Genomic DNA, 13686 nt, shown 5'->3' on the forward strand with positions numbered 1-13686 from the left:
TTGTTCATTCTCCTTATCTGTTATTTTAGGTGATTTCTATGGTGGAAAAATCTGAGGACCAGACAATTACAGCACTGCAATCCCAGTGGGGAAGGTGGATCAAAAAACCTCCCCACTCCCCTTAAGTTACAAAAATATTTTAAATCTTAATCTGGATATCTTCTCTGCCCTCACTGTCTCTCGCAGAAGAATCCATCACTGGTGCTTGCCTACCTAGTGAATAGAGTAGGCTACATGTCTTTGTCCCCTGAAGAGAGCCCCTTGCCCCAAGGGGTATCTCAGTGTAAATTGCAGGGAGAGCATGGAGAGGTGTCTTTTCTAAAAGAAGACTCTTTTGGGCAAGGCCAGGAGGCCCTCCCAGAGTATGGAAAAAAATGCATGTTGACTCTGCAGCTGCTGCTCTCTCTCTAACTTAACCCCCTGAGTGTTAAAATGGCTGTGCTAAACAGTATTTAGTCTCCAAGTGGGAGGATCTGAAGAGTATAGATGGCTCTCTTTCTAAGTGTTTTCTAAGGACAGGGATACAGGGATAGTGGCATCTAGTGGCCAGACCTGATAGGGGTGCCACATAAGAAAAAGGAAAACAAGAAAAATCTATATTGCAAGCATATGTTCAGTCTACATATTTGGGTAGGGACATGAAAACAAGAAGAAAATATCTCTTACATGGAAACACGGATACATATCCCACAAGCAATGATACAATTATAGCAATGCCTTAGCCCAACCAAATATCCTAATAGAGAATCTTGACCATCATGAAACTATAACGAAGAGAATTCTCTTATTCCAAAGCGTCAAAAATGCTGTTCCTATTCTCTTGATAACTGATTAGGCACTTGCAAAGAAATTTTTTAAAGACGAGGCTCCTAATGCTAACAATTGGGCTTTCCTGTCTAAGAATCCCTACCTCCTCAAATGAGTATCACATCAGGGATTGTTGTCACCTTTTGACCACACAAAGAAATATTATTAAATGTTAAGTATAGCACCAAAATCAAGTTTTTGTCCATCTTGGAGCAAAAGGAGACTAGCAGATTCGTTCTTTGTAGTAATCTCATTCTAAGAAGATTCCAAGAATTCCAAAATATTCAGGCTGCTCATTGTTAGAATAGGATCTAAAGCCCCTTCTCCCACATTCTCACTGTGTGAACCAGATGGAGCATAATAGAATTTGGAATCCTCATTTTAAGGTGAATTGTAAAAGCCCTATTTGCACATTAATTAGGGAATGCACAAATATATCAGGCTTGTGAGCACTGAGTGGATTTTAAAAGCCGCCGAGATGGGCGCATATCAACCAGAGCGCGCACATCTCAGAAGATTTCAGAAAGGGGCAGAATGTAGGCGTGATCTGGATGGAGCATGGACATTTCGGGACATGAATCTGAGATGTGTACATAAATAATTAGGCAATCTGGCATGCACCAAGGCTCTCTGCCACATAACTTTACTTCTGCTGTGAATAAAGTGTAAATTAAAAAATAAAGAAAAATAGGCAGATCTGCATGGTTTTAAGGGTCGGGCTAACTGGGGGAAGTGAAGGCTATTAAACTAGGGGGGATTTGGAGGATCTATTACTTAACTGGGTGAACTGGGGACAAATTTGTAAAACTGGGAATAATGTCAGCACGCACCCCTTTTAAAATCCCCCGATTTACATGGTGGAAGTGGCATTTGCATGCACTTGCATACACCTACTTAAAATTTGGCGCACAAGTGTGACTGGCCAGACTATTTTACAACATGCAAGCATATACTCGTGCAGGTTATAAAATAGTCACGTTCCTGGGCACAGGCTGACGCATGCGCGCACATGTGGGCCCACGTACTGGTTTGAAAGTTACCTTCCCTGTGCCCACATCTGAAATTTAAAGGACTTCCCTCAGATATTTCCTGAGATGCACCTGCAGGGATAACAGTCTGGCCTTGGGAAAATTAAGAAAATGAAAGTTCTTAGCCCTAGCTGCATTCTCCAGTGCTTCTTCTTGTGAGTGTAAAAGCAGGTTCTCTTTCATATAAGCCACATTAATGCCTTGCAGGGAAGAGATATGAGTGTCCACTCTGCAAGATTGCTCTTCTAAGTCTCCTCTCCTTAGCTCCTCTCATGGTCATTCAACTTGGCAACTGAACCTTTAGAGAAGGAGCATAATTGTAACTGAGAGTTTGCAAACGTTTTCTTGATCCTAGTAACAACTTCCCATATATCAGCCAAGGAAACCTCCTTACTAGTAGTCACAGTAATTTGAAGATAATGTTCATGTTTATAGCCAAAATCAACTTCCAAAGGTAATAGAACCCTGCCAGAAGGAAGAGTACCCCAACTGACTAGAGCAGGACCACTATCAGGCACAATATCATCCTGCCAGAGTTCTCCTTCTCAAATCTGGGAAGACTGGAGTAATGTTGATTCTTCTGGGGGCTGCCCTCCTAACAGGCCAGTTCCCTTATTCCTCTCTCAGCTCCTTCCTCTTCCTAAAGCAGCATTGACTGCCAGTTCTATGACCACTGCAAACACTGAGTCATAAGTGATAATGGGGTGATTGGGGTGCCCGAGCTGAGAGAGGCTTCTGCAGCCAGGGAGCTCTCTTTCTCCACTCTGCTTGTCCCAGCACCAGTCCATGGGTCCTGACTCTAAAGATATGTATCCACTGAGTCTCATACTGCACCTCTGAACTTCCCTTCGCATTTTCCCATATTCATAGGAAAAATGGAAGCAAAATGTTGCTAGCAGACTAGGCACCTTCTGCATCCTCTCATGGCAGTCATCTCGCCCCCTTCCCCCAGGAACAGGAATTGTAGACAATATTGCATAGGATGGAATATAAAAATTTTTAATAAATAAGCAAACTTTGGAATTTCTCTAGGTAACTCAAATTTACCTAGACAAACCCCTTTGAATAGACCTCTCTATTATTTATTATTCATATTTAATTAACAAAAAAATTCTCAAACAACCCACCAGTTTTAATAAAATCATCAGAAAATACTGTATTCAATATTTTTCTGTGAACCAATGGCATACAACTTTCCCTGTAAATCAAATGTATACATTGTCAAAATATCATATATCAGATAAAAATTAATTTCTTCTTTAATGAAACCTCAGGGTTCAACTCTCTGGTAAAGTCTGTAGGCACACAGTAAGATGGCTTGCAGGTCCACCATTTCCATCCTTGAGGCTGGGCTGTTTCAATCTTTACATCAGTGTTTCCCAACCTTTTCAAGCCCAAGGCATCTGTTAACAAAACTGTTGTGAGCAGGCAGTGAAGACATGGAGAGAACTCATATGGACAAAAGAAAGGTTAGGGCAGTACTGAAAGCCCCGCTAGTCTCTCTTCCAAATTTTAAAACAAAGGGAGAGAGGGGGGTAGAGACTCATATGTACCCATCACAATGGATCAGCTCCCTCTATATACAAAAGCAAGATAAGGGAGATGCTACTGTGGTGTAGGCAGCTAGCAAAGGCCAGGATTTATCATTCTTCGCAGAATGATGAATCCTGCGAAAACGGGGGGGCGGGCCTGCAAAATCCCGCAGCCTTCGCACCACAGTGGTGCGCTAGCTGCCGGCTTTCGCACTGAATAGCGCCACCGTGAAAGGTGGTGCTATTTGGCACGCTACTGCCGACGATAATGTTAGTAACATTATCGCCAGCAGCAAAGACACCGCCGACTCCATCCCCTCCCCACCCCGACTCCTCCCCTCCCCTAATTTGCATGCTATTGCATGCAAAAAGGCCCATGTTGCATGCGATATGGCCTTATCACGTGCGTTAGGGGCCTAACGCACGCAATAACACTTTAGTGAATGACCCCCACAGTTAGTTACCTTGGCTGCTGCAAGTGGCTACAACAGCCCCTTCACCGCTGCTTGTCCCAGCACTCAGAGTAAGTCACATCCAGTGCTCAGTGAATGATTTTCCCATCTCACTCTGCCCAGGGATATGAGAGAGGCTGTAAGGACTCAAAGGAGGAGGCTCAGGATGGGGAAGATGAGGCGATGCTGTGTACAATGTATGTGCTTCACAAAGCAGGGCCCAGATATCTGCGCCCTGCATAATGTCCATTAATTACCATACTCTGGGTCTCATGCTGTAGCTGGGATGAAGACTGAAGAGGCATGTCACTGATTACTGCTAGGTGCTAAAAGCAGATCCCAGGTGCTGACCTGGATCTGAGCATCAGACCATGGTGACATTTCTACAGCATACCAGATCAGGAGTGAGGGCACACTGCTTGGGGAAATTGCTTTAGTTTGCTGATAGAACCCATGCAGCTAGCAGCAGTTAACACTCAGGAACAGGATAGAGAAATAAAATGATTCCTCAAAATTAAAATGTGCAAAGATTCTTACAGAAGGCTGTTCCAGTGGCAGAAAAATAATCATGGTCTTCATTTAAATATGGAAAAGGTTAATAAATGACTTTAAGTTATGGAAGATGATGTATGAAAGAAAATGGAACATTAATAGTGTGAAAAAGAGACTTTTCCAGACTGAGGAGAAGTAGACAGAATGCTGGCTATGAATTACTAGTTCATTTTAAAGGTTTTTTTTTTTCAGTGAGATTATAATTAATGTCAGATTAACAATGGATTTTTCTTAGACATTCGCCAAAGGGGATAAAGATAAATGAACCCTCTCTTGGAGTCTGACATATATGCCTTACTCACTGGCGTATGATACTGTGTAATAGATGGAAAAAGATGCAACTCAGATACATGAATTTCTTGCCATTTCCTTCCAGAGCGAAATCAACACCAGATTTACACAACAGTGTATGAAAGACAAGCTTCAAAGACATAACTGAAACACACAGGAAGAAAATCAATTTGTTTATTTTATGAAATGCTTGGATAGCTTGTTGGACTTCATGCTAATTAAACTAGTATATATTCAGTTTATGTTGTCTAACTTTGTTTTGAATGCTTGTTTTACATATGTCGGAGTTCTACACTTTGCCCAGTGGTTTTATGATTTTACATTTTCACAAATAAAATATTGGGTCATCATTTTAGGTAAATATATTTGTGAGAGACACTGACAGGCATATTTATGAACATGATTCTATTTATAATGATATACATTTACATTTGATCATTATTCTAACCAAAGCATAATATAATTGTTGCACTGGAGGTGGACCCTTGGCCTGGTGCAGGGTTGGTATGGCCCTCCAGTCGGACCCGGAGGGCGCCTGCCACCAGGAGGCAGAGTACAGGAGGAGACGGTCTTAGGTGGGCCTCGCAGGATCTCAGAAGAGACAGTTCAGAGGAGTGCCCACCACAACAAGGGTGCGTGGTCGTCGTCCAAGGAGGAAGGTCAGAGGTCACGGGAGACCAGCAAGGAGAGTCCAAAAGGATAGCAAGGGTCAAAAGCCAGAGATCAGTCCAGAATAGTTAGCCAAGGCAGGGGTCAGTTACCAGAGATCAGACCGGGAAATTCAGGTCAGGCAAAGGTCAAAATCCAGGTAGCGATCCAACATTGTCCATAGACAGGCAAAGGTCAGTACCGAGAGATCAGTCCAGGGGGTACTACCAAAGAAGACGAGCAACAGGAAACACTAGAACAGAAAACGCTGGGACAGGGGACACTAGAACAGAAGATGCTGGAACAGGAGATGTTGGGATAAGAGATACTTGGAACAGGAGACACAACGAGGGTGCTCGATGAAGGTCCCCGCTACCTGGAAAGGAGCCAATGGTCGGAATGGTACTCCGGGAACAGTCAGCAGAGAAGATGATCCGGGGCGAGCAGCTATCAGGCAGAAGTGACCCATGTCCTTAAGGAGGAACGACCTGATTCCAAGGCGAAGGTAAACTGACTACCGAGCCCTTTAGTAGGGCTAAGGAGACAACTTCCTGGGAGAAGCTACAGGGGGAGTCCAAGGGACCGCACCTTCACAGTCCCTTTAAGAAGGGGAGAGAGGTGTGGCCTTGCCTCTTAGGAGGAGCTGGAGCAGGGAGCAGGACCCTGGACAGCGGCTGTGCTGCCGCTGTAGCAGAGCAGCAAGAAAAGCCGGAGGAGGGCTGCAGGCCCTGACATCATCGGCAGCGTCCTGCCATGAAGGGAAAGACCGGGGACGGCTCAGCCGTAGCAGTGGTCCCAGCTTCAGCGGCCTCTGGGCTGCGAAGCGAATGGTGTCACCGGTGACCTCCTGTAGCATTGGAGAGGCCCGGCAAGGCTCCTGCTGTGCCGGCAAGATAGCAGCTGGACCGCAGGGATCCACGGCGTTGGTGGCTCCAGCCACGAAGGTGAGGAGTCACTGGGACGGTCCAGGGGCTGCTCCTGCAGTAAGAAAGGCCCCAGCTTCTGCGGCCTCTGGGCCACGAAGGTAAGAGGCGGCTCGTGGCTCCAGCCACAGGCCGCATTGCAACAATAATAAGGTGAGTCCTTGACAATTATTGCTTCACATTTGTCAAATTTTTCTTTTAACAGAATATGAAAAGCAGATTTGAAACTAAAGAATGAGTTGATGATCAGTGCATTATCAATGCGTAGCACATTGGCTGAAATATTCATCTAAGTTGTAGGTCAATTCACAATCTTCATCTCAGTAGCCAAATTCTATGTTTTTCAGCACATATGTGGGGCAAAGGCTGAAAGGAGCATATCAGGTCATCCAATGTCATTTTGGCCATCAAACCAGTAGCCATTTTGGCCATCAAAACAGTAGGGTATGAGGGAGTTCTGTGTTTTGTCCCCTTTTCATTTGGGACTAATCAGATAAGATAGGCTGCTTATTGGTGAGCTTGGGAGATCAGGCCATGGGGCCCTGCCTTGTACATTTAGAGGATTGAGGATGGAATTTGGTGGAATAGGGAATCAGGCTGCTGGATCCTTCTTTGCTCACTTGAAGAGGTGTAGTTATCAAGTTTTGGTTGACCCAGTAAGTTAGCACAAATCACATTGCTTAATGCGATTTGAGCTAACCTACAGTAATTATTCATGGGCTCCTTAATATGCATTTGAATGTTCCACATTTTATTTGAATTTTTTGCTTGATCCTGTTAAGTTTGGTATTAATGTTTGTGTACACAAACATACTAAAGTGGATTAAATAATTTGAGTGTTGATGCACATTAAAGCGTGTTTAACATATGTTTATGCATGTTATTAAACAGAGCCTAAGTAATTATATAATTTGACAATATAAGTAACAAATGAAAGATGGCAAAAAGCAAAATGTTAATGAAATGATAGATGTCCAGATAAAAAAAATATATATATGTAAATCAAGTAAATTGCTAGAGCAATTTAATGAGAGATATTAATTTAATTTATTTTAAAATACTTATTAATTGCTTTCCTGATACTTATCTGTCAAGGCAATTTACAATATTTTTCATAGTAAAATAATAAAAAACAATTCAAACAAAAAAGTAATAGCATTCTTTAAAAAAATTATAAAATAATTAAAATAGCAGCTTTATATGTGGGATCAAGAAATCTAATTAATGGTAACAAACAAATAATATTAACCTTATGTTCTTATGTTCTTAACCTTTAACTTTTCCCTAAATTTCAACATATCCTGTTCTTTGTTCAATTCTTGAGACAAACTATTCCAGAATCCTGGGGCAGAAGCTGAAAAAGATCTATTGATGACAAAAATATTTTACCCCAGGAATCTGAAAAAAATGTTTTAAAGCTGATCACAAGTTTCTGATTCATACCACCTTAGTTTACCTTTCAAATGGGAGGACAACTGGACATACACCTCACATCATCTTAAAAGTAAGCAAAAGTATTTTAAACTTACAACGTGCTTGCACAGGCAACCTATGTAGTTGTGGCATTAAAGGGGAAGCCGGAGTCCTTCTAGAACTCCCTGTGACTATATACCGTAAGCAGTTGTGTTCTGAATCAACTGCAACTTACAAACCATATTTATGGATAACCCCAAATATAGCACATTGTAGTAATCAATGTGTGATAACACCAAAGCATAAGCAACAGTTTTTAGCTTAGTCAAATCCAAATATAATCTTAACTGTGTAATCAGTTTTACTTTAAAATAAACACTGCATACCATTTGTGCAATATGTTTTTCCATATTCAAACAGGAATCCAAGCAAACTCCCAATGATATTACTTCCTCCTTCACAATCAACTCAGTCCCAATTGATTAGTTACTTAGCATCCAACTGATAAAAAAAAATAAAAAAATCAATGAACTCTTTTTATATGGTACAACATTGTTAATATGAAACACAATCTGTGTATTTAATCAAATGTATCTATGCAGCATACTCAGAAAATAATGCATGAACATTGGGAGACATAACAGTAGTAAACAGGAGTTGCAGCTCCAAATAAAATTACCACATTGATCAGTTAAAAAATATTAATATTCATGCAATTAGTTAAATCAGATCAAACAGTAGAATATCCAGAAACCAATACATGAAAATTAAGATACAAAGAGAAAGTGCAAAAACTACTGAAATTGTAAGCTCAAAGGAATTTCCCAATGTTGCCCGAATTTTTGATGTCCTACGCGTGCAAATACCAGGGGATACACGTGTGGCTGGGCGTTGCATGCACCAAGTGCATTTTAGAAAGTTATCTTCCGGTGTACGCAGAAGTGCCAGTCCAGTGAAAAGGGGTGGGGGTCAACCAGGACAGAAGCCATTAGGACCTGTCCAGGGGAAGCAAGAGCCAGAAGCTGGCCAGTGCGTGGTACTTACGTCTCCGATGAAGAGGAAGTAAGTACTGAAACCAAAACATATAGAGTAGATAATAGAGATGTGAATCATGTGATCGATCGTCTTAACGATCGATTTTGGCTGGGGGGGGCGGGAATCTGATCGTCGCGGTTTTGTTTTGTTTTTTTAAATCGTTTAAATCGTAAATCGGGGGAGGGCGGGAAAACCGGCACACTAAAACAACCCTAAAACCCACCCGACCCTTTAAAATAAATCCCCCCCTCTCCCGAACCCCCCCAAAATGTTTTAAATTACCTGGGGTCCAGTGGGGGGGTCCCGGCGCGATCTCCAGCTCTCGGGCCATGGCTGCGTTAATAGAAATGGCGCCGGCGCTACCTTTGCCCTGTCATATGATAAGGGCAAAGGTAGCGCCGGCGCCATTTTGGTTCCTGTCCCCCGATGTCACGAGCACAAGAGATCGCTCCCGGACCCCCGCTGGACCTCCAGGGACTTTTGGCCAGCTTGGGGGGGCCTCCTGACCCCCACAAGACTTGCCAAAAGTCCAGCGGGTGTCCGGGAGTGACCTCCTGCACTCGGGCCGTATTGCCATATTGCAAAATGGCGCCGGCCATAAGGCATACGGCCGGCACCATTTTGCAATACGGCCCGAGTGCAGGAGGTCGCTCCCGGACCCCTGCTGGACTTTTGGCAAGTCTTGTGTGGGTCAGGAGGCCCCCCAAGCTGGCCAAAAGTCCCTGGGGGTCCAGCGGGGGTCCGGGAGTGATCTCCTGCGCTCGTGACATCAGGGGACAGGAACCAAATAGAAATGGTGCGGTGCCATTTCTATTAATGCAGCCGTGGCCCGTGAGTGGAAGATCACACCGGGAACCCCCACTGGACCCCAGGTAATTTAAAACATTTTGGGGGGGGGGGGTTCGAGAGGGTGGGGGATTTATTTTAAAGGGTCGGGGTGGGTTTTAGGGTTGTTTTAGTGTGCCGGTTTTCCCGCCCTCCCCCCTCCCCCGATTTACGATTTTTGACAATAAATCGGGGGAATTCCTTTTGTATCGCGCCTCTAATGATTTTTGACGATTTAAAATATATCGGACGATATTTTAAATAGTCAAAAAACGATTCACATCCCTAGTAGATAGTTAGTTTAGGGGTTGGGGAGGAGAGGAGAAAAGGGAGGAAAGGGAGGTAGGGGAAAGGCCCAATCGTGTCACTGCATGTACTTTACAAAATCCCCCCTCCCCCCCTGCGTGCTTGAGTATGCATGTACACATGGCTCCTGGTCTAAGTAGGAAATCTGGGTCACCTTCTGTCTTGTCTGATGCATTCCAGGCCCAAGGTGGGGACTCTGGCCTTGCATCTCTTCCACCTTGTACGCGGTGGGGAAGTTGTTCCAGTTTTCCAGATCACCTGGATGCACACTTGCAACCTCCTGATGACTGAGCATTGGTAGAGGGATTACGAAGGCAGTGTGCACCCACATCTGAGCTATTTCTATGATTGGGAGCCTGTGGGGACCTCCTGGCCATTTTGGCCATTATGGAAGTTGTTTGATCCCCCTTACTGGTACAATGCTCGTCCGCCATGCGACCAAAGTGAATTCCACTAACCCCACAACAGTGGGATGTGGCTTTGGCCCTCTACACTTGGGCTTTCCTAAGCTATGTATCTCCCCTTTTTGTGTTGTAGATCACCATGATGGACGTAATCCTCTGACCATCTTAAATGGTACATGCAGTTCATCACCAGAGTCCATGCCATGCAAGATTCCACCCAGGCTTCCTGACCAGGAAATTTCACATTCCCACCTCTCGGAGGGGTCCCTTAATGGGACGGCTGTGGCGGAATCTATTCATCATCCAGAAGTATCACCAGAGCTGATATGTCTCAAGTGAGCTTACTTAGATGCCATCCTGGGGGCCTACAAGCAGTATGAAGGCTTTGCATGACTTAATTATGATGAAGCACTTAGGGAGAAGATGGCCGGGAACGTTGAGGTCTCCTGAGGAATGTAGGATACCAAATGTATGGTTGACCCATATGTCAAAGCAAGCACATGATGCACAGAAGCCTGACTGAAGGTCAGGTCTGCTCCCCTTTTATGCCTTTTCCGGCAGCATCTGCCAGAGTAGGGTGAGCTCTGCCTTATCAGGCGTTTGCTGATGATTCAATAGGAACAGTGTTTTGCACCCCACCTCTTCCTCAGATGCCCTAAAAAGGAGATCTCACTCAGGCCAAGTCATGAAGAGGTAATTTCCAGAGTGCCCATTACTGTGGGCTGGGAGACAATGGCACCTTGGCTGGAAATGTATACCATTAAACAAGCAGTGGAAATGTTGCTGACCGATTTCAAAGAAGGCTTATTGATTCCCTCAGTGGTCTATTTATGGGGTCTCACCAGTTAAACCCCAGATCCGCCAGTCATCTTACAATAATCATCAGAGAGAAGCTAGACAAGGAAACCCAATTGGGCCAGGTAAGAGGCCCTTATGCTAAGCACCAGTTTAAATGAATAATCATTTCCCCACTCTCAGTGGTGCCTAAAAAGGAAGAGGAGAAGTACAGGCTGATACACCACCTGTCCTACCTGGAGATATCCCTTGTTAATGGCTTCATTCCATGGGATGAATGCTTAGTAACATATACTTCCTTTGACAGCGCTCTGTGAATTTTGATGAAGTGCAGATGGGGTTTCCTTATGGTCAAGGCAGACATTTTGCCAGCTTTTCATATGCTGTCAGTTCACCCAGATTGCTTCCCCATCTTGAGTTTTAAATTCATAGGATTTTACTATTACAATTGGTGCATGCCAATGAGCTGCTCAATTTCATGTGCTTATTTTGAGATGTTCAGCTCATTCTTGCACTGGGTGGTAGCTCAGCATAGAAAGGCTGATTCAATAGTCCATTGCCTGGATTTTTTAGTTCATCAGCCCAGGTGGGTCTCCCACATGCGATGTCCTATTCCATCTTTTTCAAACAGTTGCAAAACATTTCAGTTTGCTGCTTACCGCCGATAAATCTCAGTCTCTTTCGATGACATTGACATTCCTGGGAATCAAATTGCACTCCGTAGCCATGGTTACCAGGCTCCTACAGGAGAAACTGGAGGCAATGATGTGCATGCTGGAGGTTGTAAGCTTGGCTCCAAAGTTCTCTCTCAAGCAAATGTGCTCCCTAATTGGCAGCCTGGCTTTTGCTACCAAGGTCATCCCCAAGGGCAAAGTCTTCCATTGGCAACTTATTCTCTCAACAAGAGGTGACCTGAATGATCACCATCACATCAGGGTCAGTAATAGCTATGTGTGAGGACCTCAAGATGTGGTCTGTGTTCCTCAGGGACTTCAATGGGGTCACGGCCTAGTTCCCACCCACACCCCACCCTCCCATTTCCAGCAATGACCTTAGGCTGTTCTCTGATGCAGAAGGTTCCACCAGATTTGGGGTGTACTTCCAGGTTTGCCAGTGACTGGCCATCGGACTGGGTACATCACTTTCCTATAGCTATTTCCTATTGTGGTTGCTCTTCATATCTGGCAACTTCAAATGAGCAATCGGAGAGTGGTGTTCTAGTGTGATAACTCAGCCTTGGTGGAGGCAATTAACTCTCAGACTGCTAAATGCCCCCTTGTGTCAGAACTCCTGCATGAGTTAATGCTATCATGCCTTAGGTTGAATATTGCTGCTAGTGCTTGCTGCGTCCATGGGGGACATAACGATATCTCGGATTCCTTTTCTCATTTCAAGTGGCCCCGTTTCCACAAGCTGGCCCTGGAGGTGGATGTGATGGGGCAACCAGTGCTAACATACTTCTGGTCTTACGGAATACTGATGCATTTGAATTGCTGCATAGGTCCATGGCCCCCAGGATATGGAGGTCCTATTCAAGAGGCTTTGAAGCCATGACTGCCTTCTTGTACAGTAGGGGTTGGATAGGAGATCCAATTGCTGAGGATTCAGTGGTGGATTACATTCTCAAAGCTAAGAGCACTGGTATATCATGTGGCACTGTTAAATACTATTTGGCAGGGCTGGCCTTCTTTGCAAAACTGTGGGGATGGCAGAACCCTGCTATGTAATTTGTGGTCAAGTGCTTGTTGGCAGGCTGGGCCCAGGGTTAGACCTTTAGGCTGGATGGCTGGCACCCAGTAACGCATAACCAGCTGCTGCTGCTGCTACTATGGAAGGCTATTCTAGGTGACCTCTTCCCCCTACGAGGCACTCCTATTTCAGGCATCCTTTAGTCTGGCTTTTTTTGCAGCACTGATAGTGGGATAACTGTTGGCGCCATGCATTGCTCTTCCGAACAGACTGGCTTGCCTATGTCAGCGGTGGTTGTATCCAAAGATCAAGACGGGCCAGCTTGGCAGAGACCAGCACCTGGTCATGTCAGCGGTCCAAGGATTGTGCGCTTGCCCCATTAGAAATGCTGCTGCATACCTGCCAGCCCAGCCATCTGGTGGCTTCTGTTTCTTGATACATGATGACCTTTCTCTGCTTAGCAACTTTTGGTTTACAGCTGTATTCCATAAGACTATTGAAGTGGCAGATCTCTATGGCAAGGATTCCTTTAGAATCAAAGAATCAAGTAGCACAGTGGCTTCTGGACTCCCAGTACAGATGATTCAGCAGCTTGGCAGATGGAGGTCCATGACCTGTGCTTCAATTATTCAGTATGAGGATGGCACTCTAGAAGAACTAGCGTCTAACCCATGGTGGTGTTAATCTCCACAGACGTCCCTAAGAGGGTGAAAGTGGTGTGATTCTTAGGCCACTCCTTCATTGCCAGGGCTGAAAGAGCATGCACAGGCTTCAAGACCTGGGTTGTTGGAAAACCAACCTGCAACTTGCAAATGCTCGGTGGTGCAGAAAGCCTGGTTTGTGCTGGACAGAGTTGGTTCTATTTCTGCGTCAATTGCCAGGATCCTGGTAATCACAGTGATGTTCTTGTTTTACACCTGGGGGCAATGATGTAGGCCAGTACCCCACATGTCGAAATTTTCTAAAAACTATGATTTGTAACCTAG

Source organism: Rhinatrema bivittatum, chromosome 1 (genome assembly GCF_901001135.1).
Source record: "Rhinatrema bivittatum chromosome 1, aRhiBiv1.1, whole genome shotgun sequence".
NCBI lineage: Eukaryota > Metazoa > Chordata > Amphibia > Gymnophiona > Rhinatrematidae > Rhinatrema > Rhinatrema bivittatum.